Source organism: Hyla sarda, unplaced genomic scaffold (assembly GCF_029499605.1).
Source record: "Hyla sarda isolate aHylSar1 unplaced genomic scaffold, aHylSar1.hap1 scaffold_1940, whole genome shotgun sequence".
Classification (NCBI taxonomy): domain Eukaryota; kingdom Metazoa; phylum Chordata; class Amphibia; order Anura; family Hylidae; genus Hyla; species Hyla sarda.
This window is the reverse complement of record NW_026608596.1, coordinates 1-25738: the sequence shown is the minus strand read 5'-3', so window position 1 is coordinate 25738 and position 25738 is coordinate 1. Positions and strand designations below refer to the sequence as shown.

Below are 25738 nucleotides of genomic sequence, written 5' to 3'. Positions count from 1 at the left end.
CCGGAAGGGGAGCCAGGTGGCCAGGTCTGAGCCCGGTCCTGTTACTCCGCCTATACAGGACAGGGCCAAGAAGACAAGTGGCGCCAAACCAGGGTTTGCTGCCCCGCCAGCAGTGGACCCTGTGGGTAAAACTGGCCATCGTCGATCGATGGGGAAGTTGGAGCAACAGTCCTCAGCAACGCTTGCTGGGGAACAAGCGATGAAAACTTCCCAAGGTAGCGGCAAAGGTTCCGGAAAAGAGGCCTCACAGGCCCCTGTGCAGCAGTTCCAGTCGTCAAAAGATGAAAGAAGACGCAGATCCATCAGCCGGGGGCCAGAGATTACATCGAGTGAGAGCAACACAGAGGATATGGACAGCAGTGTGACATTTAAAAGACAAAGAGAAGAAGAAGAGGAAGACATTCAAAGGAAAGCGGCGTGCCGTAGTTCGGACGAGAGCGAGCTCAGGGTCGGGGCATCATCGATCTCAAGCTCCGACCCTCAGAACATCAAGGAGCTGATGACCCCGCAGGCGGGGGATGACGGTACGCAGCTTATTATTGACTTTGATTCTCCAAGCACGGACTCTCCATAAACTATGCCTATCCCTGTAAAAATTGCCTCACTCAATGTGAGGTCCTTAAAGAGCCCTGATCGCAGGGCTGCTTTATTTTCTTATCTAGAGACATGTGACTTTGACCTTTGCCTGCTACAAGAATGTGGAATCCCTAGTAAAATGGACTATAAAGACTTAAAAGAAGACTGGAAGCTGGGCCCATCCATATGGTCCGGTGCAAATGACTGTCGTTCTGTGGGTGTTGGGCTGCTCTGCCGAGGCCAGTCCTTTTCTATTCATACAGTAACTGAGATTGTGCCTGGCAGAGCTCTTTTAATTCATCTATATTTTAATGGACTTTTAATTCGTGTTTTAAATGTGTATGCCCCTCCTGATAAACAGGAGCGGGCAGAACTATTTGAAATTTTACCACTGTTTTGTGTTGGGTCTTCCCCCCTGCTGGTGGGAGGTGATTTTAACTGCATACGTGATGGGGAACACCGGCAGGGTGGGGATATTAATCGTAAAGACCGCACTTCTTACCTGCTTAAAAATTTTATTGATGATTTTAATTTGAAAGATTGCTGGAAGGATCTCTTGCCGGAGGACCCGGGCGCCACATGGTCCAATGGAAGAGTGAGCTCCAGAATCGATTTTATTTTTTCCTCTAGAGCTTTTAAACCCCTGAAATGCACGCTCGAGCAGAATATCTTCTCTGATCATAAGCTCCTCTTGGTGGTCCTGGAGCTAGAGGGGGAGCAAAAAGCAAAAAGGGGCCTCTGGAGATTAAACACCACACTCCTAGAGGACCCTGAGATAAAAGAGGAGTTTGTGCGGACCTACCAGTGCTGGCAATCACAAAGAAAACCCCACGAGCCTATGCTGCACTGGTGGGAGGGCACCAAATCTAAAATCAGATTTTTTTTTTATCAAAGCAGGTAAGAAGAAGGCAAAAATGGAAAAACAGTGGTTTTATGTTCTTAACATGCGTTTAAATGTACTTTTTAAATTGAAAGAAGCTGGTATGGATGTAGAAAATGATATTTTAAACCTTAAAACTGAAATAAAACATGCCATAGAAAAGAAAGGGAAACAAATCATTTTTAACTCACATGTGCAGCACCTGGAGGAGGGCGAGAAATGTTCCCGTTTCTTTTTTAAAAAAGTGATGAATAGGAGGGATATCATCCAAAACCTTGAGGGTGAATCCACTCCAAAAGGCATGTTAGATGCAGTTTTTAACTTCTACCAGCTTCTTTTTAATAAGAAAGATCTTAATCCATCCTTTTTAGAACATGTTCTTAATTCCCTTGATTTTAAGCTAGATGTTTTAGACCAGGAGGTTTTATCCCGTGATCTTAACTTAGATGAACTTTTATTTGTTTTTAAAAGTTTTTCTAGTGGGAAGGCCCCTGGGGAAGATGGTTTACCCATCGAATTTTATTTAGCTTTTTGGGATATTTTAAAGGATGATATGGTTTTATTGTATAAAGAAACTTTTATTGTTAATGAACTTCCCCCTTCCTGGAGGAGGGGGATTGTATCATTACTTTTTAAAAAGGGTGAAAAGGATATGCTAAAAAATTGGCGCCCCATCACACTTTTAAATGTCGATTATAAAGTTTTAGCCAAGTTATTAGCTGTCCGTTTTAAACCTTTTATTCATAAATTAATTCACCCAAATCAGGTTTGTGGGGTACCTGGAAGGTCTATAGCTGAATCCCTAAATATTTTAAGAGATGTTTTATGGTATTTTAAGGATAGAAATCAAACTGTAGCAATTTTATCCTTAGACTTTGAAAAAGCCTTTGATAGGGTCTCCCATGAATACCTGTTTTTAGTTCTTAAAAAGATGGCAGTGCCTGAAACGATTTTAAGCCGAATCATGCTTTTATACCGATCCTGTTTTAGTCAAGTCTCTGTTAATGGCTTTTTAACCAGCGGTGTTCCTCTTTTATCAGGTGTCAAACAGGGCTGCCCCCTGTCCCCACTCCTTTTTATTTGCGCAATCGAACCACTGATGGCCCTCCTCAGAAAAGACCGGGTAGTAAGAGGCGTACCGATACCTGGTGGAGGAGGGACCCATCTAAAGGTGTTGGGGTACATGGATGATGTCACCATACTGTGCCCGGACTCTCCATCCATGAGGGGGGCATTGAGGAACACCAGCTATTTCTGCGAGGTCTCTGGTTTTAAGCTAAACACAGATAAATGTGACTGTTTTTATATTGGCTCCTGGGATTCATCCATCACCCCAGGAGTCACAATGCAACAGGATCAAATTAAAGTTTTAGGTATTGTTTTTAACCAGGTCAATGATGGGAGCCCTAACTGGGATTCAGCTATAGCTAAGATGGAGAAGAAGATTTTAATGTGGAATCTTAGAAACCTTACCATGGAGGGGAAGATTTTAATAATAAAGATGGTTTTACTCCCTATTATGCTATACATTGCCATGGTATTTCCTCCATCTATTTTATACATTAAAAAAGTAACTAGAATTGTTTTTACTTTTTTATGGGGTTCAAAAATGGAGAAATTAAAGCGTGATTTTATGTACAAAAGTAAAGATAATGGCGGGAAAGATGTTCCTAACCTTTTTACTTTCTTTTACATAAAGTATTTCTGTTTCTGTTTTAAAATTATTAAATCCGATGGCATTTTTAGCTGCTTTTTAAGGTACGCTGCGGGCATGGTTTTTAAAAGATGGTTGCGCATCCCTCTGAACGCTCCGGTGCTTCTGTGTCCCCCAAAACATTATGTGGTGTTGGAAAAGACAGTCAGGCTCCTAGGTCTCCAAGATTTGGAGCCTGACATACTGGGGGACCAGAGAAAGGTATCAAAGGTCCTCAGGCGGAGTGAGGTTACCCTGGCAGTGTCCAATTTCACACAGGCAAGATCCAAAAAGGTATGGCGGAACGTGTACGGGAAGTTTCTGGCGAATGTACACAGGGATCTTGCCTGGGCAATCGTCCACCAGTGCCTCCCTACTCGTGAGTTCCAGCACAGGCGAGGACTGGTGGCGAGAGCCAAGTGCCCGAGAGATGGCTGCGGAGTGGACGAAACGGTGCTGCACATATTTTGGAACTGCCCTTTTGCACGGGAGCTTTGGAGGAAGGTAGGCCCACTTTTGAAGTGGGCCTGCGGCCTAAAAGATTTTAATCACGAATGTGTCTTTTACGGTCTTTTTAACTGCCCCAATTTTAAACAGCAGATGATCTGCTGGATGATTATTAATTGTTTTAAAAATGCCATCTGGAAAGTTAGGAACATCTTACTTTTTAAACATGATTTTATTGATGTTAAAAACTGTATAAAGCTGGCCCTGAGTGAGATGTACATCTATTACCTAAGAGACAAGAAACAGTTGGGGGCCAGCGAGGCAGCATCCATGTGGTGTCTGCCTCTATGGAACGAAATAACAATATAATCAGTTTTTATGACATTTGTATAATGTTTTATCCTGCCATTTTTATTTTTTCTCCTTTTATTACTGGTTTTATTATTTGTATTTTAAAACTTTTGTGAACCTTTTATTATTTTGCATTTTAAATTTTGTATGGTTTCTTATTTATTCAATAAAATTTTGTTGAAACCTTATCTGTTCTTATCAGTTTAATATCTGATACGTCCCCTATCTGGGGACCATATATTAAATGGATTTTTGAGAACGGGGGCCGATTTCGAAGCTTGCTTCCGTCGCCCTATGCATTGACCCGATATGGCAGTATCTTCGGGTACAGTGCACCACCCCCTTACAGGGTTAAAAAGAAAGATTCCTACTTTCATTGCTACCTGCTTGCTGGCTAGCCAGCTAGCCAGCCAGCCAGCCCTGTGGGCCTTGCTGCTGCTGCAGCCAATAAACAAAAGGTGGTGCTGCTGCTGCTTCTGCTGCTTCTGCTTCTGCTTGTGTCTGGCCCCTGTTGGAGCGTCCAGGCACAGGACTTCTGCTGCTGCTGACTAAATGGCCTCCTTAATTGGATCATTTGAGTAGCCAGCACACCTGTGCAGGTAGGGCATGACATGATAGGCAGCTGCCTTGATAGCGGGTGGGTGCTGAATGTTCCTAATTGACAAAATAAGATTAATGCTTATGAAGAAATATAAAATCTCATCCCTTCCCCAATATCGCGCCACACCCCTACCCCTTAATTCCCTGGTTGAACGTGATGGACATATGTCTTTTTTCGACCGTACTAACTATGTAACTATGTAACATAACATGGGGGGGGGGGGGTCTCCTGGCTGTTCACACAGGTGTGTCATTGCTGTACATTGACCATGCATTGCTTCTGTGGTATTGCAAAGGCAAAGACAAATGCTTCCAGCCATCCATTGCACTAATGGATTGGTCATCAGCTGGCTGTCTATGTCCCGCATCAATATAGACCAAAGTACAGAGGGTTAGGCTATGCTATTGTGCACCTACCTGATGCATCAGAAGGTGCGAGGCCCTTGCTAAATTCTGTGCACAGACTTTGAGATCTATGCTTTAGACTGTATCTAAACCTGCTCCAACATGGACTGACATTCTGGCCTACTTTCAGCCGATGCGACTTGTCTGTCGCTGAACAGTCGCTTTTTATGTATTCAGCACCTATGTATAATGTTGTAAAAATGCTCTAGAAGCTAAAGTCGCAGAAATGTCACACATATTTGGCCTGCAACTTTCTGTGCGACAAATTCAGACAGGAAAAATCAGTATAAATCCTTAGAAAATTATCCCCCAGTGTCTCCATCTGCTGGCGGTATTGAATAAGCATTGCTGCACTGATGGGGTATGCATTAGACGAAAAAAAAGAAGAAAAAGAAGAATAATACGCCCAGAAAAGAGGCGAAAAGGAGAAAAACGTAAAAAAACGTGAAAAAAAAGTAAGAGGAAGAGAAGGGAAAAAAAGGTGGAAATGGGTTTAAAAGTGATTTCGGCGGAGAAATATATATATATATATATATATATATATATATATATATATATATATATGCGCACACACACACATAGATATAAACGTATTCTCCGTTGAGATATTGCAGCCGCTGCTGTGTCCAGGCCCAGGAGCCTTAGCACTGTGCTGTGATGTCACTCAATACCACTGACATCACTAGGTGTAAACAACATCTCTCCTTTGCTGTGTATGTGACTATGGAGCTGTTTGGTGATGTCGTCTATTACGGCCTTCATAGAAGCAACAGGAGATTGTTGCATCCATCTTGAACCCTCAGAACTACAGTGCTATGATGTCACTCACTTCCACAGGCCTTGCAGAGTGTAAACAACAACAACCCAGCTTTGTTGTGTATGTAACCAAAGGGATTTGTGATGTCACCTAGAACCTTCACAGCAGCGACAGCTTTATGAGGAGCATCAGCACTGCTCTGCCTGAGCAGAACCATCACCGCCATAGGTTGTCAAATAACCCGGATTTAACCCACACAGGTAAGTCCAATGGGGTGCAGGCATGTCCTCTATGCTTACAGCTTCCCGTGGGTGTTGGTTTGATACCGTTTGGGGACAGCCAAGGAGGCATCTGCAGGCAACAAAGGTAGGTGTGTGCTTGTGTGTGTGTTTCCTATGCAGATCCTAAGCCCAGTGTCACATGCAAGTAGGAGGAGTAAGAAGGGTTCCTGGCAAATCCGGGTTATGGATTGCATTTAAAAAGGCCCCGTGGGAGTGCAATGGGCCCCTGTCTTGCTGCTTAGCAATAATGGTATGGGTTTAGGTTCTGCTGTGTGTACTGGTGGTTGACTGCCCCCCAGCCCAGAGTGTGCATGGAAAATTGTCTGGCAGCCTCCCTGACAGCAAGCAGTGATAGTGCCCATGAAGGGGACCTTGTTGGGCCCGCCCCTTTCACGGTTATCGCTTCTCGGCCTTTTGGCTAAGATCAAGTGTAGTATCTGTTCTTATCAGTTTAATATCTGATACGTCCCCTATCTGGGGACCATATATTAAATGGATTTTTGAGAACGGGGGCCGATTTCGAAGCTTGCTTCCGTCGCCCTATGCATTGACCCGATATGGCAGTATCTTCGGGTACAGTGCACCACCCCCTTACAGGGTTAAAAAGAAAGATTCCTACTTTCATTGCTACCTGCTTGCTGGCTAGCCAGCTAGCCAGCCCTGTGGGCCTTGCTGCTGCTGCAGCCAATAAACAAAAGGTGGTGCTGCTTGCTGCTTCTGCTGCTTCTGCTTCTGCTTGTGTCTGGCCCCTGTTGGAGCGTCCAGGCACAGGACTTCTGCTGCTGCTGACTAAATGGCCTCCTTAATTGGATCATTTGAGTAGCCAGCACACCTGTGCAGGTAGGGCATGACATGATAGGCAGCTGCCTTGATAGCGGGTGGGTGCTGAATGTTCCTAATTGACAAAATAAGATTAATGCTTATGAAGAAATATAAAATCTCATCCCTTCCCCAATATCGCGCCACACCCCTACCCCTTAATTCCCTGGTTGAACGTGATGGACATATGTCTTTTTTCGACCGTACTAACTATGTAACTATGTAACATAACATGGGGGGGGGGGGGTCTCCTGGCTGTTCACACAGGTGTGTCATTGCTGTACATTGACCATGCATTGCTTCTGTGGTATTGCAAAGGCAAAGACAAATGCTTCCAGCCATCCATTGCACTAATGGATTGGTCATCAGCTGGCTGTCTATGTCCCGCATCAATATAGACCAAAGTACAGAGGGTTAGGCTATGCTATTGTGCACCTACCTGATGCATCAGAAGGTGCGAGGCCCTTGCTAAATTCTGTGCACAGACTTTGAGATCTATGCTTTAGACTGTATCTAAACCTGCTCCAACATGGACTGACATTCTGGCCTACTTTCAGCCGATGCGACTTGTCTGTCGCTGAACAGTCGCTTTTTATGTATTCAGCACCTATGTATAATGTTGTAAAAATGCTCTAGAAGCTAAAGTCGCAGAAATGTCACACATATTTGGCCTGCAACTTTCTGTGCGACAAATTCAGACAGGAAAAATCAGTATAAATCCTTAGAAAATTATCCCCCAGTGTCTCCATCTGCTGGCGGTATTGAATAAGCATTGCTGCACTGATGGGGTATGCATTAGACGAAAAAAAAGAAGAAAAAGAAGAATAATACGCCCAGAAAAGAGGCGAAAAGGAGAAAAACGTAAAAAAACGTGAAAAAAAAGTAAGAGGAAGAGAAGGGAAAAAAAGGTGGAAATGGGTTTAAAAGTGATTTCGGCGGAGAATATATATATATATATATATATATATATATATATATATATATATATGCGCACACACACACATAGATATAAACGTATTCTCCGTTGAGATATTGCAGCCGCTGCTGTGTCCAGGCCCAGGAGCCTTAGCACTGTGCTGTGATGTCACTCAATACCACTGACATCACTAGGTGTAAACAACATCTCTCCTTTGCTGTGTATGTGACTATGGAGCTGTTTGGTGATGTCGTCTATTACGGCCTTCATAGAAGCAACAGGAGATTGTTGCATCCATCTTGAACCCTCAGAACTACAGTGCTATGATGTCACTCACTTCCACAGGCCTTGCAGAGTGTAAACAACAACAACCCAGCTTTGTTGTGTATGTAACCAAAGGGATTTGTGATGTCACCTAGAACCTTCACAGCAGCGACAGCTTTATGAGGAGCATCAGCACTGCTCTGCCTGAGCAGAACCATCACCGCCATAGGTTGTCAAATAACCCGGATTTAACCCACACAGGTAAGTCCAATGGGGTGCAGGCATGTCCTCTATGCTTACAGCTTCCCGTGGGTGTTGGTTTGATACCGTTTGGGGACAGCCAAGGAGGCATCTGCAGGCAACAAAGGTAGGTGTGTGCTTGTGTGTGTGTTTCCTATGCAGATCCTAAGCCCAGTGTCACATGCAAGTAGGAGGAGTAAGAAGGGTTCCTGGCAAATCCGGGTTATGGATTGCATTTAAAAAGGCCCCGTGGGAGTGCAATGGGCCCCTGTCTTGCTGCTTAGCAATAATGGTATGGGTTTAGGTTCTGCTGTGTGTACTGGTGGTTGACTGCCCCCCAGCCCAGAGTGTGCATGGAAAATTGTCTGGCAGCCTCCCTGACAGCAAGCAGTGATAGTGCCCATGAAGGGGACCTTGTTGGGCCCGCCCCTTTCACGGTTATCGCTTCTCGGCCTTTTGGCTAAGATCAAGTGTAGTATCTGTTCTTATCAGTTTAATATCTGATACGTCCACTATCTGGGGACCATATATTAAATGGATTTTTGAGAACGGGGGCCGATTTCGAAGCTTGCTTCCGTCGCCCTATGCATTGACCCGATATGGCAGTATCTTCGGGTACAGTGCACCACCCCCTTACAGGGTTAAAAAGAAAGATTCCTACTTTCATTGCTACCTGCTTGCTGGCTAGCCAGCTAGCCAGCCCTGTGGGCCTTGCTGCTGCTGCAGCCAATAAACAAAAGGTGGTGCTGCTGCTGCTTCTGCTTCTGCTTGTGTCTGGCCCCTGTTGGAGCGTCCAGGCACAGGACTTCTGCTGCTGCTGACTAAATGGCCTCCTTAATTGGATCATTTGAGTAGCCAGCACACCTGTGCAGGTAGGGCATGACATGATAGGCAGCTGCCTTGATAGCGGGTGGGTGCTGAATGTTCCTAATTGACAAAATAAGATTAATGCTTATGAAGAAATATAAAATCTCATCCCTTCCCCAATATCGCGCCACACCCCTACCCCTTAATTCCCTGGTTGAACGTGATGGACATATGTCTTTTTTCGACCGTACTAACTATGTAACTATGTAACATAACATGGGGGGGGGGGGGGGTCTCCTGGCTGTTCACACAGGTGTGTCATTGCTGTACATTGACCATGCATTGCTTCTGTGGTATTGCAAAGGCAAAGACAAATGCTTCCAGCCATCCATTGCACTAATGGATTGGTCATCAGCTGGCTGTCTATGTCCCGCATCAATATAGACCAAAGTACAGAGGGTTAGGCTATGCTATTGTGCACCTACCTGATGCATCAGAAGGTGCGAGGCCCTTGCTAAATTCTGTGCACAGACTTTGAGATCTATGCTTTAGACTGTATCTAAACCTGCTCCAACATGGACTGACATTCTGGCCTACTTTCAGCCGATGCGACTTGTCTGTCGCTGAACAGTCGCTTTTTATGTATTCAGCACCTATGTATAATGTTGTAAAAATGCTCTAGAAGCTAAAGTCGCAGAAATGTCACACATATTTGGCCTGCAACTTTCTGTGCGACAAATTCAGACAGGAAAAATCAGTATAAATCCTTAGAAAATTATCCCCCAGTGTCTCCATCTGCTGGCGGTATTGAATAAGCATTGCTGCACTGATGGGGTATGCATTAGACGAAAAAAAAGAAGAAAAAGAAGAATAATACGCCCAGAAAAGAGGCGAAAAGGAGAAAAACGTAAAAAAACGTGAAAAAAAAGTAAGAGGAAGAGAAGGGAAAAAAAGGTGGAAATGGGTTTAAAAGTGATTTCGGCGGAGAAATATATATATATATATATATATATATATATATATATATATATATGCGCACACACACACATAGATATAAACGTATTCTCCGTTGAGATATTGCAGCCGCTGCTGTGTCCAGGCCCAGGAGCCTTAGCACTGTGCTGTGATGTCACTCAATACCACTGACATCACTAGGTGTAAACAACATCTCTCCTTTGCTGTGTATGTGACTATGGAGCTGTTTGGTGATGTCGTCTATTACGGCCTTCATAGAAGCAACAGGAGATTGTTGCATCCATCTTGAACCCTCAGAACTACAGTGCTATGATGTCACTCACTTCCACAGGCCTTGCAGAGTGTAAACAACAACAACCCAGCTTTGTTGTGTATGTAACCAAAGGGATTTGTGATGTCACCTAGAACCTTCACAGCAGCGACAGCTTTATGAGGAGCATCAGCACTGCTCTGCCTGAGCAGAACCATCACCGCCATAGGTTGTCAAATAACCCGGATTTAACCCACACAGGTAAGTCCAATGGGGTGCAGGCATGTCCTCTATGCTTACAGCTTCCCGTGGGTGTTGGTTTGATACCGTTTGGGGACAGCCAAGGAGGCATCTGCAGGCAACAAAGGTAGGTGTGTGCTTGTGTGTGTGTTTCCTATGCAGATCCTAAGCCCAGTGTCACATGCAAGTAGGAGGAGTAAGAAGGGTTCCTGGCAAATCCGGGTTATGGATTGCATTTAAAAAGGCCCCGTGGGAGTGCAATGGGCCCCTGTCTTGCTGCTTAGCAATAATGGTATGGGTTTAGGTTCTGCTGTGTGTACTGGTGGTTGACTGCCCCCCAGCCCAGAGTGTGCATGGAAAATTGTCTGGCAGCCTCCCTGACAGCAAGCAGTGATAGTGCCCATGAAGGGGACCTTGTTGGGCCCGCCCCTTTCACGGTTATCGCTTCTCGGCCTTTTGGCTAAGATCAAGTGTAGTATCTGTTCTTATCAGTTTAATATCTGATACGTCCCCTATCTGGGGACCATATATTAAATGGATTTTTGAGAACGGGGGCCGATTTCGAAGCTTGCTTCCGTCGCCCTATGCATTGACCCGATATGGCAGTATCTTCGGGTACAGTGCACCACCCCCTTACAGGGTTAAAAAGAAAGATTCCTACTTTCATTGCTACCTGCTTGCTGGCTAGCCAGCTAGCCAGCCCTGTGGGCCTTGCTGCTGCTGCAGCCAATAAACAAAAGGTGGTGCTGCTGCTGCTTCTGCTGCTTCTGCTTCTGCTTGTGTCTGGCCCCTGTTGGAGCGTCCAGGCACAGGACTTCTGCTGCTGCTGACTAAATGGCCTCCTTAATTGGATCATTTGAGTAGCCAGCACACCTGTGCAGGTAGGGCATGACATGATAGGCAGCTGCCTTGATAGCGGGTGGGTGCTGAATGTTCCTAATTGACAAAATAAGATTAATGCTTATGAAGAAATATAAAATCTCATCCCTTCCCCAATATCGCGCCACACCCCTACCCCTTAATTCCCTGGTTGAACGTGATGGACATATGTCTTTTTTCGACCGTACTAACTATGTAACTATGTAACATAACATGGGGGGGGGGGGGTCTCCTGGCTGTTCACACAGGTGTGTCATTGCTGTACATTGACCATGCATTGCTTCTGTGGTATTGCAAAGGCAAAGACAAATGCTTCCAGCCATCCATTGCACTAATGGATTGGTCATCAGCTGGCTGTCTATGTCCCGCATCAATATAGACCAAAGTACAGAGGGTTAGGCTATGCTATTGTGCACCTACCTGATGCATCAGAAGGTGCGAGGCCCTTGCTAAATTCTGTGCACAGACTTTGAGATCTATGCTTTAGACTGTATCTAAACCTGCTCCAACATGGACTGACATTCTGGCCTACTTTCAGCCGATGCGACTTGTCTGTCGCTGAACAGTCGCTTTTTATGTATTCAGCACCTATGTATAATGTTGTAAAAATGCTCTAGAAGCTAAAGTCGCAGAAATGTCACACATATTTGGCCTGCAACTTTCTGTGCGACAAATTCAGACAGGAAAAATCAGTATAAATCCTTAGAAAATTATCCCCCAGTGTCTCCATCTGCTGGCGGTATTGAATAAGCATTGCTGCACTGATGGGGTATGCATTAGACGAAAAAAAAGAAGAAAAAGAAGAATAATACGCCCAGAAAAGAGGCGAAAAGGAGAAAAACGTAAAAAAACGTGAAAAAAAAGTAAGAGGAAGAGAAGGGAAAAAAAGGTGGAAATGGGTTTAAAAGTGATTTCGGCGGAGAAATATATATATATATATATATATATATATATATATATATATATGCGCACACACACACATAGATATAAACGTATTCTCCGTTGAGATATTGCAGCCGCTGCTGTGTCCAGGCCCAGGAGCCTTAGCACTGTGCTGTGATGTCACTCAATACCACTGACATCACTAGGTGTAAACAACATCTCTCCTTTGCTGTGTATGTGACTATGGAGCTGTTTGGTGATGTCGTCTATTACGGCCTTCATAGAAGCAACAGGAGATTGTTGCATCCATCTTGAACCCTCAGAACTACAGTGCTATGATGTCACTCACTTCCACAGGCCTTGCAGAGTGTAAACAACAACAACCCAGCTTTGTTGTGTATGTAACCAAAGGGATTTGTGATGTCACCTAGAACCTTCACAGCAGCGACAGCTTTATGAGGAGCATCAGCACTGCTCTGCCTGAGCAGAACCATCACCGCCATAGGTTGTCAAATAACCCGGATTTAACCCACACAGGTAAGTCCAATGGGGTGCAGGCATGTCCTCTATGCTTACAGCTTCCCGTGGGTGTTGGTTTGATACCGTTTGGGGACAGCCAAGGAGGCATCTGCAGGCAACAAAGGTAGGTGTGTGCTTGTGTGTGTGTTTCCTATGCAGATCCTAAGCCCAGTGTCACATGCAAGTAGGAGGAGTAAGAAGGGTTCCTGGCAAATCCGGGTTATGGATTGCATTTAAAAAGGCCCCGTGGGAGTGCAATGGGCCCCTGTCTTGCTGCTTAGCAATAATGGTATGGGTTTAGGTTCTGCTGTGTGTACTGGTGGTTGACTGCCCCCCAGCCCAGAGTGTGCATGGAAAATTGTCTGGCAGCCTCCCTGACAGCAAGCAGTGATAGTGCCCATGAAGGGGACCTTGTTGGGCCCGCCCCTTTCACGGTTATCGCTTCTCGGCCTTTTGGCTAAGATCAAGTGTAGTATCTGTTCTTATCAGTTTAATATCTGATACGTCCCCTATCTGGGGACCATATATTAAATGGATTTTTGAGAACGGGGGCCGATTTCGAAGCTTGCTTCCGTCGCCCTATGCATTGACCCGATATGGCAGTATCTTCGGGTACAGTGCACCACCCCCTTACAGGGTTAAAAAGAAAGATTCCTACTTTCATTGCTACCTGCTTGCTGGCTAGCCAGCTAGCCAGCCCTGTGGGCCTTGCTGCTGCTGCAGCCAATAAACAAAAGGTGGTGCTGCTGCTGCTTCTGCTGCTTCTGCTTCTGCTTGTGTCTGGCCCCTGTTGGAGCGTCCAGGCACAGGACTTCTGCTGCTGCTGACTAAATGGCCTCCTTAATTGGATCATTTGAGTAGCCAGCACACCTGTGCAGGTAGGGCATGACATGATAGGCAGCTGCCTTGATAGCGGGTGGGTGCTGAATGTTCCTAATTGACAAAATAAGATTAATGCTTATGAAGAAATATAAAATCTCATCCCTTCCCCAATATCGCGCCACACCCCTACCCCTTAATTCCCTGGTTGAACGTGATGGACATATGTCTTTTTTCGACCGTACTAACTATGTAACTATGTAACATAACATGGGGGGGGGGGGGTCTCCTGGCTGTTCACACAGGTGTGTCATTGCTGTACATTGACCATGCATTGCTTCTGTGGTATTGCAAAGGCAAAGACAAATGCTTCCAGCCATCCATTGCACTAATGGATTGGTCATCAGCTGGCTGTCTATGTCCCGCATCAATATAGACCAAAGTACAGAGGGTTAGGCTATGCTATTGTGCACCTACCTGATGCATCAGAAGGTGCGAGGCCCTTGCTAAATTCTGTGCACAGACTTTGAGATCTATGCTTTAGACTGTATCTAAACCTGCTCCAACATGGACTGACATTCTGGCCTACTTTCAGCCGATGCGACTTGTCTGTCGCTGAACAGTCGCTTTTTATGTATTCAGCACCTATGTATAATGTTGTAAAAATGCTCTAGAAGCTAAAGTCGCAGAAATGTCACACATATTTGGCCTGCAACTTTCTGTGCGACAAATTCAGACAGGAAAAATCAGTATAAATCCTTAGAAAATTATCCCCCAGTGTCTCCATCTGCTGGCGGTATTGAATAAGCATTGCTGCACTGATGGGGTATGCATTAGACGAAAAAAAAGAAGAAAAAGAAGAATAATACGCCCAGAAAAGAGGCGAAAAGGAGAAAAACGTAAAAAAACGTGAAAAAAAAGTAAGAGGAAGAGAAGGGAAAAAAAGGTGGAAATGGGTTTAAAAGTGATTTCGGCGGAGAAATATATATATATATATATATATATATATATATATATATATATATATATATGCGCACACACACACATAGATATAAACGTATTCTCCGTTGAGATATTGCAGCCGCTGCTGTGTCCAGGCCCAGGAGCCTTAGCACTGTGCTGTGATGTCACTCAATACCACTGACATCACTAGGTGTAAACAACATCTCTCCTTTGCTGTGTATGTGACTATGGAGCTGTTTGGTGATGTCGTCTATTACGGCCTTCATAGAAGCAACAGGAGATTGTTGCATCCATCTTGAACCCTCAGAACTACAGTGCTATGATGTCACTCACTTCCACAGGCCTTGCAGAGTGTAAACAACAACAACCCAGCTTTGTTGTGTATGTAACCAAAGGGATTTGTGATGTCACCTAGAACCTTCACAGCAGCGACAGCTTTATGAGGAGCATCAGCACTGCTCTGCCTGAGCAGAACCATCACCGCCATAGGTTGTCAAATAACCCGGATTTAACCCACACAGGTAAGTCCAATGGGGTGCAGGCATGTCCTCTATGCTTACAGCTTCCCGTGGGTGTTGGTTTGATACCGTTTGGGGACAGCCAAGGAGGCATCTGCAGGCAACAAAGGTAGGTGTGTGCTTGTGTGTGTGTTTCCTATGCAGATCCTAAGCCCAGTGTCACATGCAAGTAGGAGGAGTAAGAAGGGTTCCTGGCAAATCCGGGTTATGGATTGCATTTAAAAAGGCCCCGTGGGAGTGCAATGGGCCCCTGTCTTGCTGCTTAGCAATAATGGTATGGGTTTAGGTTCTGCTGTGTGTACTGGTGGTTGACTGCCCCCCAGCCCAGAGTGTGCATGGAAAATTGTCTGGCAGCCTCCCTGACAGCAAGCAGTGATAGTGCCCATGAAGGGGACCTTGTTGGGCCCGCCCCTTTCACGGTTATCGCTTCTCGGCCTTTTGGCTAAGATCAAGTGTAGTATCTGTTCTTATCAGTTTAATATCTGATACGTCCACTATCTGGGGACCATATATTAAATGGATTTTTGAGAACGGGGGCCGATTTCGAAGCTTGCTTCCGTCGCCCTATGCATTGACCCGATATGGCAGTATCTTCGGGTACAGTGCACCACCCCCTTACAGGGTTAAAAAGAAAGATTCCTACTTTCATTGCTACCTGCTTGCTGGCTAGCCAGCTAGCCAGCCCTGTGGGCCTTGCTGCTGCTGCAGCCAATAAACAAAAGGTGGTGCTGCTGCTGCTTCTGCTTCTGCTTGTGTCTGGCCCCTGTTGGAGCGTCCAGGCACAGGACTTCTGCTGCTGCTGACTAAATGGCCTCCTTAATTGGATCATTTGAGTAGCCAGCACACCTGTGCAGGTAGGGCATGACATGATAGGCAGCTGCCTTGATAGCGGGTGGGTGCTGAATGTTCCTAATTGACAAAATAAGATTAATGCTTATGAAGAAATATAAAATCTCATCCCTTCCCCAATATCGCGCCACACCCTTACCCCTTAATTCCCTGGTTGAACGTGATGGACATATGTCTTTTTTCGACCGTACTAACTATGTAACTATGTAACATAACATGGGGGGGGGGGGGGGGTCTCCTGGCTGTTCACACAGGTGTGTCATTGCTGTACATTGACCATGCATTGCTTCTGTGGTATTGCAAAGGCAAAGACAAATGCTTCCAGCCATCCATTGCACTAATGGATTGGTCATCAGCTGGCTGTCTATGTCCCGCATCAATATAGACCAAAGTACAGAGGGTTAGGCTATGCTATTGTGCACCTACCTGATGCATCAGAAGGTGCGAGGCCCTTGCTAAATTCTGTGCACAGACTTTGAGATCTATGCTTTAGACTGTATCTAAACCTGCTCCAACATGGACTGACATTCTGGCCTACTTTCAGCCGATGCGACTTGTCTGTCGCTGAACAGTCGCTTTTTATGTATTCAGCACCTATGTATAATGTTGTAAAAATGCTCTAGAAGCTAAAGTCGCAGAAATGTCACACATATTTGGCCTGCAACTTTCTGTGCGACAAATTCAGACAGGAAAAATCAGTATAAATCCTTAGAAAATTATCCCCCAGTGTCTCCATCTGCTGGCGGTATTGAATAAGCATTGCTGCACTGATGGGGTATGCATTAGACGAAAAAAAAGAAGAAAAAGAAGAATAATACGCCCAGAAAAGAGGCGAAAAGGAGAAAAACGTAAAAAAACGTGAAAAAAAAGTAAGAGGAAGAGAAGGGAAAAAAAGGTGGAAATGGGTTTAAAAGTGATTTCGGCGGAGAAATATATATATATATATATATATATATATATATATATATATATATATATGCGCACACACACACATAGATATAAACGTATTCTCCGTTGAGATATTGCAGCCGCTGCTGTGTCCAGGCCCAGGAGCCTTAGCACTGTGCTGTGATGTCACTCAATACCACTGACATCACTAGGTGTAAACAACATCTCTCCTTTGCTGTGTATGTGACTATGGAGCTGTTTGGTGATGTCGTCTATTACGGCCTTCATAGAAGCAACAGGAGATTGTTGCATCCATCTTGAACCCTCAGAACTACAGTGCTATGATGTCACTCACTTCCACAGGCCTTGCAGAGTGTAAACAACAACAACCCAGCTTTGTTGTGTATGTAACCAAAGGGATTTGTGATGTCACCTAGAACCTTCACAGCAGCGACAGCTTTATGAGGAGCATCAGCACTGCTCTGCCTGAGCAGAACCATCACCGCCATAGGTTGTCAAATAACCCGGATTTAACCCACACAGGTAAGTCCAATGGGGTGCAGGCATGTCCTCTATGCTTACAGCTTCCCGTGGGTGTTGGTTTGATACCGTTTGGGGACAGCCAAGGAGGCATCTGCAGGCAACAAAGGTAGGTGTGTGCTTGTGTGTGTGTTTCCTATGCAGATCCTAAGCCCAGTGTCACATGCAAGTAGGAGGAGTAAGAAGGGTTCCTGGCAAATCCGGGTTATGGATTGCATTTAAAAAGGCCCCGTGGGAGTGCAATGGGCCCCTGTCTTGCTGCTTAGCAATAATGGTATGGGTTTAGGTTCTGCTGTGTGTACTGGTGGTTGACTGCCCCCCAGCCCAGAGTGTGCATGGAAAATTGTCTGGCAGCCTCCCTGACAGCAAGCAGTGATAGTGCCCATGAAGGGGACCTTGTTGGGCCCGCCCCTTTCACGGTTATCGCTTCTCGGCCTTTTGGCTAAGATCAAGTGTAGTATCTGTTCTTATCAGTTTAATATCTGATACGTCCCCTATCTGGGGACCATATATTAAATGGATTTTTGAGAACGGGGGCCGATTTCGAAGCTTGCTTCCGTCGCCCTATGCATTGACCCGATATGGCAGTATCTTCGGGTACAGTGCACCACCCCCTTACAGGGTTAAAAAGAAAGATTCCTACTTTCATTGCTACCTGCTTGCTGGCTAGCCAGCTAGCCAGCCCTGTGGGCCTTGCTGCTGCTGCAGCCAATAAACAAAAGGTGGTGCTGCTGCTGCTTCTGCTGCTTCTGCTTCTGCTTGTGTCTGGCCCCTGTTGGAGCGTCCAGGCACAGGACTTCTGCTGCTGCTGACTAAATGGCCTCCTTAATTGGATCATTTGAGTAGCCAGCACACCTGTGCAGGTAGGGCATGACATGATAGGCAGCTGCCTTGATAGCGGGTGGGTGCTGAATGTTCCTAATTGACAAAATAAGATTAATGCTTATGAAGAAATATAAAATCTCATCCCTTCCCCAATATCGCGCCACACCCCTACCCCTTAATTCCCTGGTTGAACGTGATGGACATATGTCTTTTTTCGACCGTACTAACTATGTAACTATGTAACATAACATGGGGGGGGGGGGGGTCTCCTGGCTGTTCACACAGGTGTGTCATTGCTGTACATTGACCATGCATTGCTTCTGTGGTATTGCAAAGGCAAAGACAAATGCTTCCAGCCATCCATTGCACTAATGGATTGGTCATCAGCTGGCTGTCTATGTCCCGCATCAATATAGACCAAAGTACAGAGGGTTAGGCTATGCTATTGTGCACCTACCTGATGCATCAGAAGGTGCGAGGCCCTTGCTAAATTCTGTGCACAGACTTTGAGATCTATGCTTTAGACTGTATCTAAACCTGCTCCAACATGGACTGACATTCTGGCCTACTTTCAGCCGATGCGACTTGTCTGTCGCTGAACAGTCGCTTTTTATGTATTCAGCACCTATGTATAATGTTGTAAAAATGCTCTAGAAGCTAAAGTCGCAGAAATGTCACACATATTTGGCCTGCAACTTTCTGTGCGACAAATTCAGACAGGAAAAATCAGTATAAATCCTTAGAAAATTATCCCCCAGTGTCTCCATCTGCTGGCGGTATTGAATAAGCATTGCTGCACTGATGGGGTATGCATTAGACGAAAAAAAAGAAGAAAAAGAAGAATAATACGCCCAGAAAAGAGGCGAAAAGGAGAAAAACGTAAAAAAACGTGAAAAAAAAGTAAGAGGAAGAGAAGGGAAAAAAAGGTGGAAATGGGTTTAAAAGTGATTTCGGCGGAGAAATATATATATATATATATATATATATATATATATATATATATATATGCGCACACACACACATAGATATAAACGTATTCTCCGTTGAGATATTGCAGCCGCTGCTGTGTCCAGGCCCAGGAGCCTTAGCACTGTGCTGTGATGTCACTCAATACCACTGACATCACTAGGTGTAAACAACATCTCTCCTTTGCTGTGTATGTGACTATGGAGCTGTTTGGTGATGTCGTCTATTACGGCCTTCATAGAAGCAACAGGAGATTGTTGCATCCATCTTGAACCCTCAGAACTACAGTGCTATGATGTCACTCACTTCCACAGGCCTTGCAGAGTGTAAACAACAACAACCCAGCTTTGTTGTGTATGTAACCAAAGGGATTTGTGATGTCACCTAGAACCTTCACAGCAGCGACAGCTTTATGAGGAGCATCAGCACTGCTCTGCCTGAGCAGAACCATCACCGCCATAGGTTGTCAAATAACCCGGATTTAACCCACACAGGTAAGTCCAATGGGGTGCAGGCATGTCCTCTATGCTTACAGCTTCCCGTGGGTGTTGGTTTGATACCGTTTGGGGACAGCCAAGGAGGCATCTGCAGGCAACAAAGGTAGGTGTGTGCTTGTGTGTGTGTTTCCTATGCAGATCCTAAGCCCAGTGTCACATGCAAGTAGGAGGAGTAAGAAGGGTTCCTGGCAAATCCGGGTTATGGATTGCATTTAAAAAGGCCCCGTGGGAGTGCAATGGGCCCCTGTCTTGCTGCTTAGCAATAATGGTATGGGTTTAGGTTCTGCTGTGTGTACTGGTGGTTGACTGCCCCCCAGCCCAGAGTGTGCATGGAAAATTGTCTGGCAGCCTCCCTGACAGCAAGCAGTGATAGTGCCCATGAAGGGGACCTTGTTGGGCCCGCCCCTTTCACGGTTATCGCTTCTCGGCCTTTTGGCTAAGATCAAGTGTAGTATCTGTTCTTATCAGTTTAATATCTGATACGTCCCCTATCTGGGGACCATATATTAAATGGATTTTTGAGAACGGGGGCCGATTTCGAAGCTTGCTTCCGTCGCCCTATGCATTGACCCGATATGGCAGTATCTTCGGGTACAGTGCACCACCCCCTTACAGGGTTAAAAAGAAAGATTCCTACTTTCATTGCTACCTGCTTGCTGGCTAGCCAGCTAGCCAGCCCTGTGGGCCTTGCTGCTGCTGCAGCCAATAAACAAAAGGTGGTGCTGCTGCTGCTGCTTCTGCTGCTTCTGCTTCTGCTTGTGTCTGGCCCCTGTTGGAGCGTCCAGGCACAGGACTTCTGCTGCTGCTGACTAAATGGCCTCCTTAATTGGATCATTTGAGTAGCCAGCACACCTGTGCAGGTAGGGCATGACATGATAGGCAGCTGCCTTGATAGCGGGTGGGTGCTGAATGTTCCTAATTGACAAAATAAGATTAATGCTTATGAAGAAATATAAAATCTCATCCCTTCCCCAATATCGCGCCACACCCCTACCCCTTAATTCCCTGGTTGAACGTGATGGACATATGTCTTTTTTCGACCGTACTAACTATGTAACTATGTAACATAACATGGGGGGGGGGGGGTCTCCTGGCTGTTCACACAGGTGTGTCATTGCTGTACATTGACCATGCATTGCTTCTGTGGTATTGCAAAGGCAAAGACAAATGCTTCCAGCCATCCATTGCACTAATGGATTGGTCATCAGCTGGCTGTCTATGTCCCGCATCAATATAGACCAAAGTACAGAGGGTTAGGCTATGCTATTGTGCACCTACCTGATGCATCAGAAGGTGCGAGGCCCTTGCTAAATTCTGTGCACAGACTTTGAGATCTATGCTTTAGACTGTATCTAAACCTGCTCCAACATGGACTGACATTCTGGCCTACTTTCAGCCGATGCGACTTGTCTGTCGCTGAACAGTCGCTTTTTATGTATTCAGCACCTATGTATAATGTTGTAAAAATGCTCTAGAAGCTAAAGTCGCAGAAATGTCACACATATTTGGCCTGCAACTTTCTGTGCGACAAATTCAGACAGGAAAAATCAGTATAAATCCTTAGAAAATTATCCCCCAGTGTCTCCATCTGCTGGCGGTATTGAATAAGCATTGCTGCACTGATGGGGTATGCATTAGACGAAAAAAAAGAAGAAAAAGAAGAATAATACGCCCAGAAAAGAGGCGAAAAGGAGAAAAACGTAAAAAAACGTGAAAAAAAAGTAAGAGGAAGAGAAGGGAAAAAAAGGTGGAAATGGGTTTAAAAGTGATTTCGGCGGAGAATATATATATATATATATATATATATATATATATATATATATATATGCGCACACACACACATAGATATAAACGTATTCTCCGTTGAGATATTGCAGCCGCTGCTGTGTCCAGGCCCAGGAGCCTTAGCACTGTGCTGTGATGTCACTCAATACCACTGACATCACTAGGTGTAAACAACATCTCTCCTTTGCTGTGTATGTGACTATGGAGCTGTTTGGTGATGTCGTCTATTACGGCCTTCATAGAAGCAACAGGAGATTGTTGCATCCATCTTGAACCCTCAGAACTACAGTGCTATGATGTCACTCACTTCCACAGGCCTTGCAGAGTGTAAACAACAACAACCCAGCTTTGTTGTGTATGTAACCAAAGGGATTTGTGATGTCACCTAGAACCTTCACAGCAGCGACAGCTTTATGAGGAGCATCAGCACTGCTCTGCCTGAGCAGAACCATCACCGCCATAGGTTGTCAAATAACCCGGATTTAACCCACACAGGTAAGTCCAATGGGGTGCAGGCATGTCCTCTATGCTTACAGCTTCCCGTGGGTGTTGGTTTGATACCGTTTGGGGACAGCCAAGGAGGCATCTGCAGGCAACAAAGGTAGGTGTGTGCTTGTGTGTGTGTTTCCTATGCAGATCCTAAGCCCAGTGTCACATGCAAGTAGGAGGAGTAAGAAGGGTTCCTGGCAAATCCGGGTTATGGATTGCATTTAAAAAGGCCCCGTGGGAGTGCAATGGGCCCCTGTCTTGCTGCTTAGCAATAATGGTATGGGTTTAGGTTCTGCTGTGTGTACTGGTGGTTGACTGCCCCCCAGCCCAGAGTGTGCATGGAAAATTGTCTGGCAGCCTCCCTGACAGCAAGCAGTGATAGTGCCCATGAAGGGGACCTTGTTGGGCCCGCCCCTTTCACGGTTATCGCTTCTCGGCCTTTTGGCTAAGATCAAGTGTAGTATCTGTTCTTATCAGTTTAATATCTGATACGTCCCCTATCTGGGGACCATATATTAAATGGATTTTTGAGAACGGGGGCCGATTTCGAAGCTTGCTTCCGTCGCCCTATGCATTGACCCGATATGGCAGTATCTTCGGGTACAGTGCACCACCCCCTTACAGGGTTAAAAAGAAAGATTCCTACTTTCATTGCTACCTGCTTGCTGGCTAGCCAGCTAGCCAGCCCTGTGGGCCTTGCTGCTGCTGCAGCCAATAAACAAAAGGTGGTGCTGCTGCTGCTTCTGCTGCTTCTGCTTCTGCTTGTGTCTGGCCCCTGTTGGAGCGTCCAGGCACAGGACTTCTGCTGCTGCTGACTAAATGGCCTCCTTAATTGGATCATTTGAGTAGCCAGCACACCTGTGCAGGTAGGGCATGACATGATAGGCAGCTGCCTTGATAGCGGGTGGGTGCTGAATGTTCCTAATTGACAAAATAAGATTAATGCTTATGAAGAAATATAAAATCTCATCCCTTCCCCAATATCGCGCCACACCCCTACCCCTTAATTCCCTGGTTGAACGTGATGGACATATGTCTTTTTTCGACCGTACTAACTATGTAACTATGTAACATAACATGGGGGGGGGGGGGGTCTCCTGGCTGTTCACACAGGTGTGTCATTGCTGTACATTGACCATGCATTGCTTCTGTGGTATTGCAAAGGCAAAGACAAATGCTTCCAGCCATCCATTGCACTAATGGATTGGTCATCAGCTGGCTGTCTATGTCCCGCATCAATATAGACCAAAGTACAGAGGGTTAGGCTATGCTATTGTGCACCTACCTGATGCATCAGAAGGTGCGAGGCCCTTGCTAAATTCTGTGCACAGACTTTGAGATCTATGCTTTAGACTGTATCTAAACCTGCTCCAACATGGACTGACATTCTGGCCTACTTTCAGCCGATGCGACTTGTCTGTCGCTGAACAGTCGCTTTTTATGTATTCAGCACCTATGTATAATGTTGTAAAAATGCTCTAGAAGCTAAAGTCGCAGAAATGTCACACATATTTGGCCTGCAACTTTCTGTGCGACAAATTCAGACAGGAAAAATCAGTATAAATCCTTAGAAAATTATCCCCCAGTGTCTCCATCTGCTGGCGGTATTGAATAAGCATTGCTGCACTGATGGGGTATGCATTAGACGAAAAAAAAGAAGAAAAAGAAGAATAATACGCCCAGAAAAGAGGCGAAAAGGAGAAAAACGTAAAAAAACGTGAAAAAAAAGTAAGAGGAAGAGAAGGGAAAAAAAGGTGGAAATGGGTTTAAAAGTGATTTCGGCGGAGAAATATATATATATATATATATATATATATATATATATATATATATATGCGCACACACACACATAGATATAAACGTATTCTCCGTTGAGATATTGCAGCCGCTGCTGTGTCCAGGCCCAGGAGCCTTAGCACTGTGCTGTGATGTCACTCAATACCACTGACATCACTAGGTGTAAACAACATCTCTCCTTTGCTGTGTATGTGACTATGGAGCTGTTTGGTGATGTCGTCTATTACGGCCTTCATAGAAGCAACAGGAGATTGTTGCATCCATCTTGAACCCTCAGAACTACAGTGCTATGATGTCACTCACTTCCACAGGCCTTGCAGAGTGTAAACAACAACAACCCAGCTTTGTTGTGTATGTAACCAAAGGGATTTGTGATGTCACCTAGAACCTTCACAGCAGCGACAGCTTTATGAGGAGCATCAGCACTGCTCTGCCTGAGCAGAACCATCACCGCCATAGGTTGTCAAATAACCCGGATTTAACCCACACAGGTAAGTCCAATGGGGTGCAGGCATGTCCTCTATGCTTACAGCTTCCCGTGGGTGTTGGTTTGATACCGTTTGGGGACAGCCAAGGAGGCATCTGCAGGCAACAAAGGTAGGTGTGTGCTTGTGTGTGTGTTTCCTATGCAGATCCTAAGCCCAGTGTCACATGCAAGTAGGAGGAGTAAGAAGGGTTCCTGGCAAATCCGGGTTATGGATTGCATTTAAAAAGGCCCCGTGGGAGTGCAATGGGCCCCTGTCTTGCTGCTTAGCAATAATGGTATGGGTTTAGGTTCTGCTGTGTGTACTGGTGGTTGACTGCCCCCCAGCCCAGAGTGTGCATGGAAAATTGTCTGGCAGCCTCCCTGACAGCAAGCAGTGATAGTGCCCATGAAGGGGACCTTGTTGGGCCCGCCCCTTTCACGGTTATCGCTTCTCGGCCTTTTGGCTAAGATCAAGTGTAGTATCTGTTCTTATCAGTTTAATATCTGATACGTCCCCTATCTGGGGACCATATATTAAATGGATTTTTGAGAACGGGGGCCGATTTCGAAGCTTGCTTCCGTCGCCCTATGCATTGACCCGATATGGCAGTATCTTCGGGTACAGTGCACCACCCCCTTACAGGGTTAAAAAGAAAGATTCCTACTTTCATTGCTACCTGCTTGCTGGCTAGCCAGCTAGCCAGCCCTGTGGGCCTTGCTGCTGCTGCAGCCAATAAACAAAAGGTGGTGCTGCTGCTGCTTCTGCTGCTTCTGCTTCTGCTTGTGTCTGGCCCCTGTTGGAGCGTCCAGGCACAGGACTTCTGCTGCTGCTGACTAAATGGCCTCCTTAATTGGATCATTTGAGTAGCCAGCACACCTGTGCAGGTAGGGCATGACATGATAGGCAGCTGCCTTGATAGCGGGTGGGTGCTGAATGTTCCTAATTGACAAAATAAGATTAATGCTTATGAAGAAATATAAAATCTCATCCCTTCCCCAATATCGCGCCACACCCCTACCCCTTAATTCCCTGGTTGAACGTGATGGACATATGTCTTTTTTCGACCGTACTAACTATGTAACTATGTAACATAACATGGGGGGGGGGGGGTCTCCTGGCTGTTCACACAGGTGTGTCATTGCTGTACATTGACCATGCATTGCTTCTGTGGTATTGCAAAGGCAAAGACAAATGCTTCCAGCCATCCATTGCACTAATGGATTGGTCATCAGCTGGCTGTCTATGTCCCGCATCAATATAGACCAAAGTACAGAGGGTTAGGCTATGCTATTGTGCACCTACCTGATGCATCAGAAGGTGCGAGGCCCTTGCTAAATTCTGTGCACAGACTTTGAGATCTATGCTTTAGACTGTATCTAAACCTGCTCCAACATGGACTGACATTCTGGCCTACTTTCAGCCGATGCGACTTGTCTGTCGCTGAACAGTCGCTTTTTATGTATTCAGCACCTATGTATAATGTTGTAAAAATGCTCTAGAAGCTAAAGTCGCAGAAATGTCACACATATTTGGCCTGCAACTTTCTGTGCGACA

At 45.5% G+C, this 25738-nt stretch overlaps 10 non-coding genes across 10 annotated transcripts; all 10 read left to right on the top strand.

The window, feature by feature from the left end:
* The first annotated feature begins 4102 nt into the window (after positions 1-4102).
* LOC130316597 (U2 spliceosomal RNA) lies at positions 4103-4288 on the top strand. The gene has a single exon (XR_008863894.1). It is a non-coding gene; the product is annotated as a U2 spliceosomal RNA (small nuclear RNA).
* Positions 4289-6388: 2100 nt separating this feature from the next.
* Positions 6389-6579, top strand: LOC130316576 (U2 spliceosomal RNA). Its single transcript, XR_008863875.1, has one exon. It is a non-coding gene; the product is annotated as a U2 spliceosomal RNA (small nuclear RNA).
* A 2090-nt stretch (positions 6580-8669) lies between these two features.
* On the top strand, positions 8670-8860 carry LOC130316595 (U2 spliceosomal RNA). Its single transcript, XR_008863892.1, has one exon. It is a non-coding gene; the product is annotated as a U2 spliceosomal RNA (small nuclear RNA).
* Positions 8861-10941: 2081 nt separating this feature from the next.
* LOC130316575 (U2 spliceosomal RNA) lies at positions 10942-11132 on the top strand. Its single transcript, XR_008863874.1, has one exon. It is a non-coding gene; the product is annotated as a U2 spliceosomal RNA (small nuclear RNA).
* A 2086-nt stretch (positions 11133-13218) lies between these two features.
* LOC130316602 (U2 spliceosomal RNA) lies at positions 13219-13409 on the top strand. Its single transcript, XR_008863897.1, has one exon. It is a non-coding gene; the product is annotated as a U2 spliceosomal RNA (small nuclear RNA).
* Positions 13410-15503: 2094 nt separating this feature from the next.
* Positions 15504-15694, top strand: LOC130316594 (U2 spliceosomal RNA). The gene has a single exon (XR_008863891.1). It is a non-coding gene; the product is annotated as a U2 spliceosomal RNA (small nuclear RNA).
* Positions 15695-17780: 2086 nt separating this feature from the next.
* LOC130316600 (U2 spliceosomal RNA) lies at positions 17781-17971 on the top strand. Its single transcript, XR_008863896.1, has one exon. It is a non-coding gene; the product is annotated as a U2 spliceosomal RNA (small nuclear RNA).
* Positions 17972-20062: 2091 nt separating this feature from the next.
* LOC130316598 (U2 spliceosomal RNA) lies at positions 20063-20253 on the top strand. The gene has a single exon (XR_008863895.1). It is a non-coding gene; the product is annotated as a U2 spliceosomal RNA (small nuclear RNA).
* Positions 20254-22345: 2092 nt separating this feature from the next.
* LOC130316586 (U2 spliceosomal RNA) lies at positions 22346-22536 on the top strand. The gene has a single exon (XR_008863884.1). It is a non-coding gene; the product is annotated as a U2 spliceosomal RNA (small nuclear RNA).
* Positions 22537-24627: 2091 nt separating this feature from the next.
* On the top strand, positions 24628-24818 carry LOC130316574 (U2 spliceosomal RNA). Its single transcript, XR_008863873.1, has one exon. It is a non-coding gene; the product is annotated as a U2 spliceosomal RNA (small nuclear RNA).
* Positions 24819-25738: the final 920 nt, after the last annotated feature.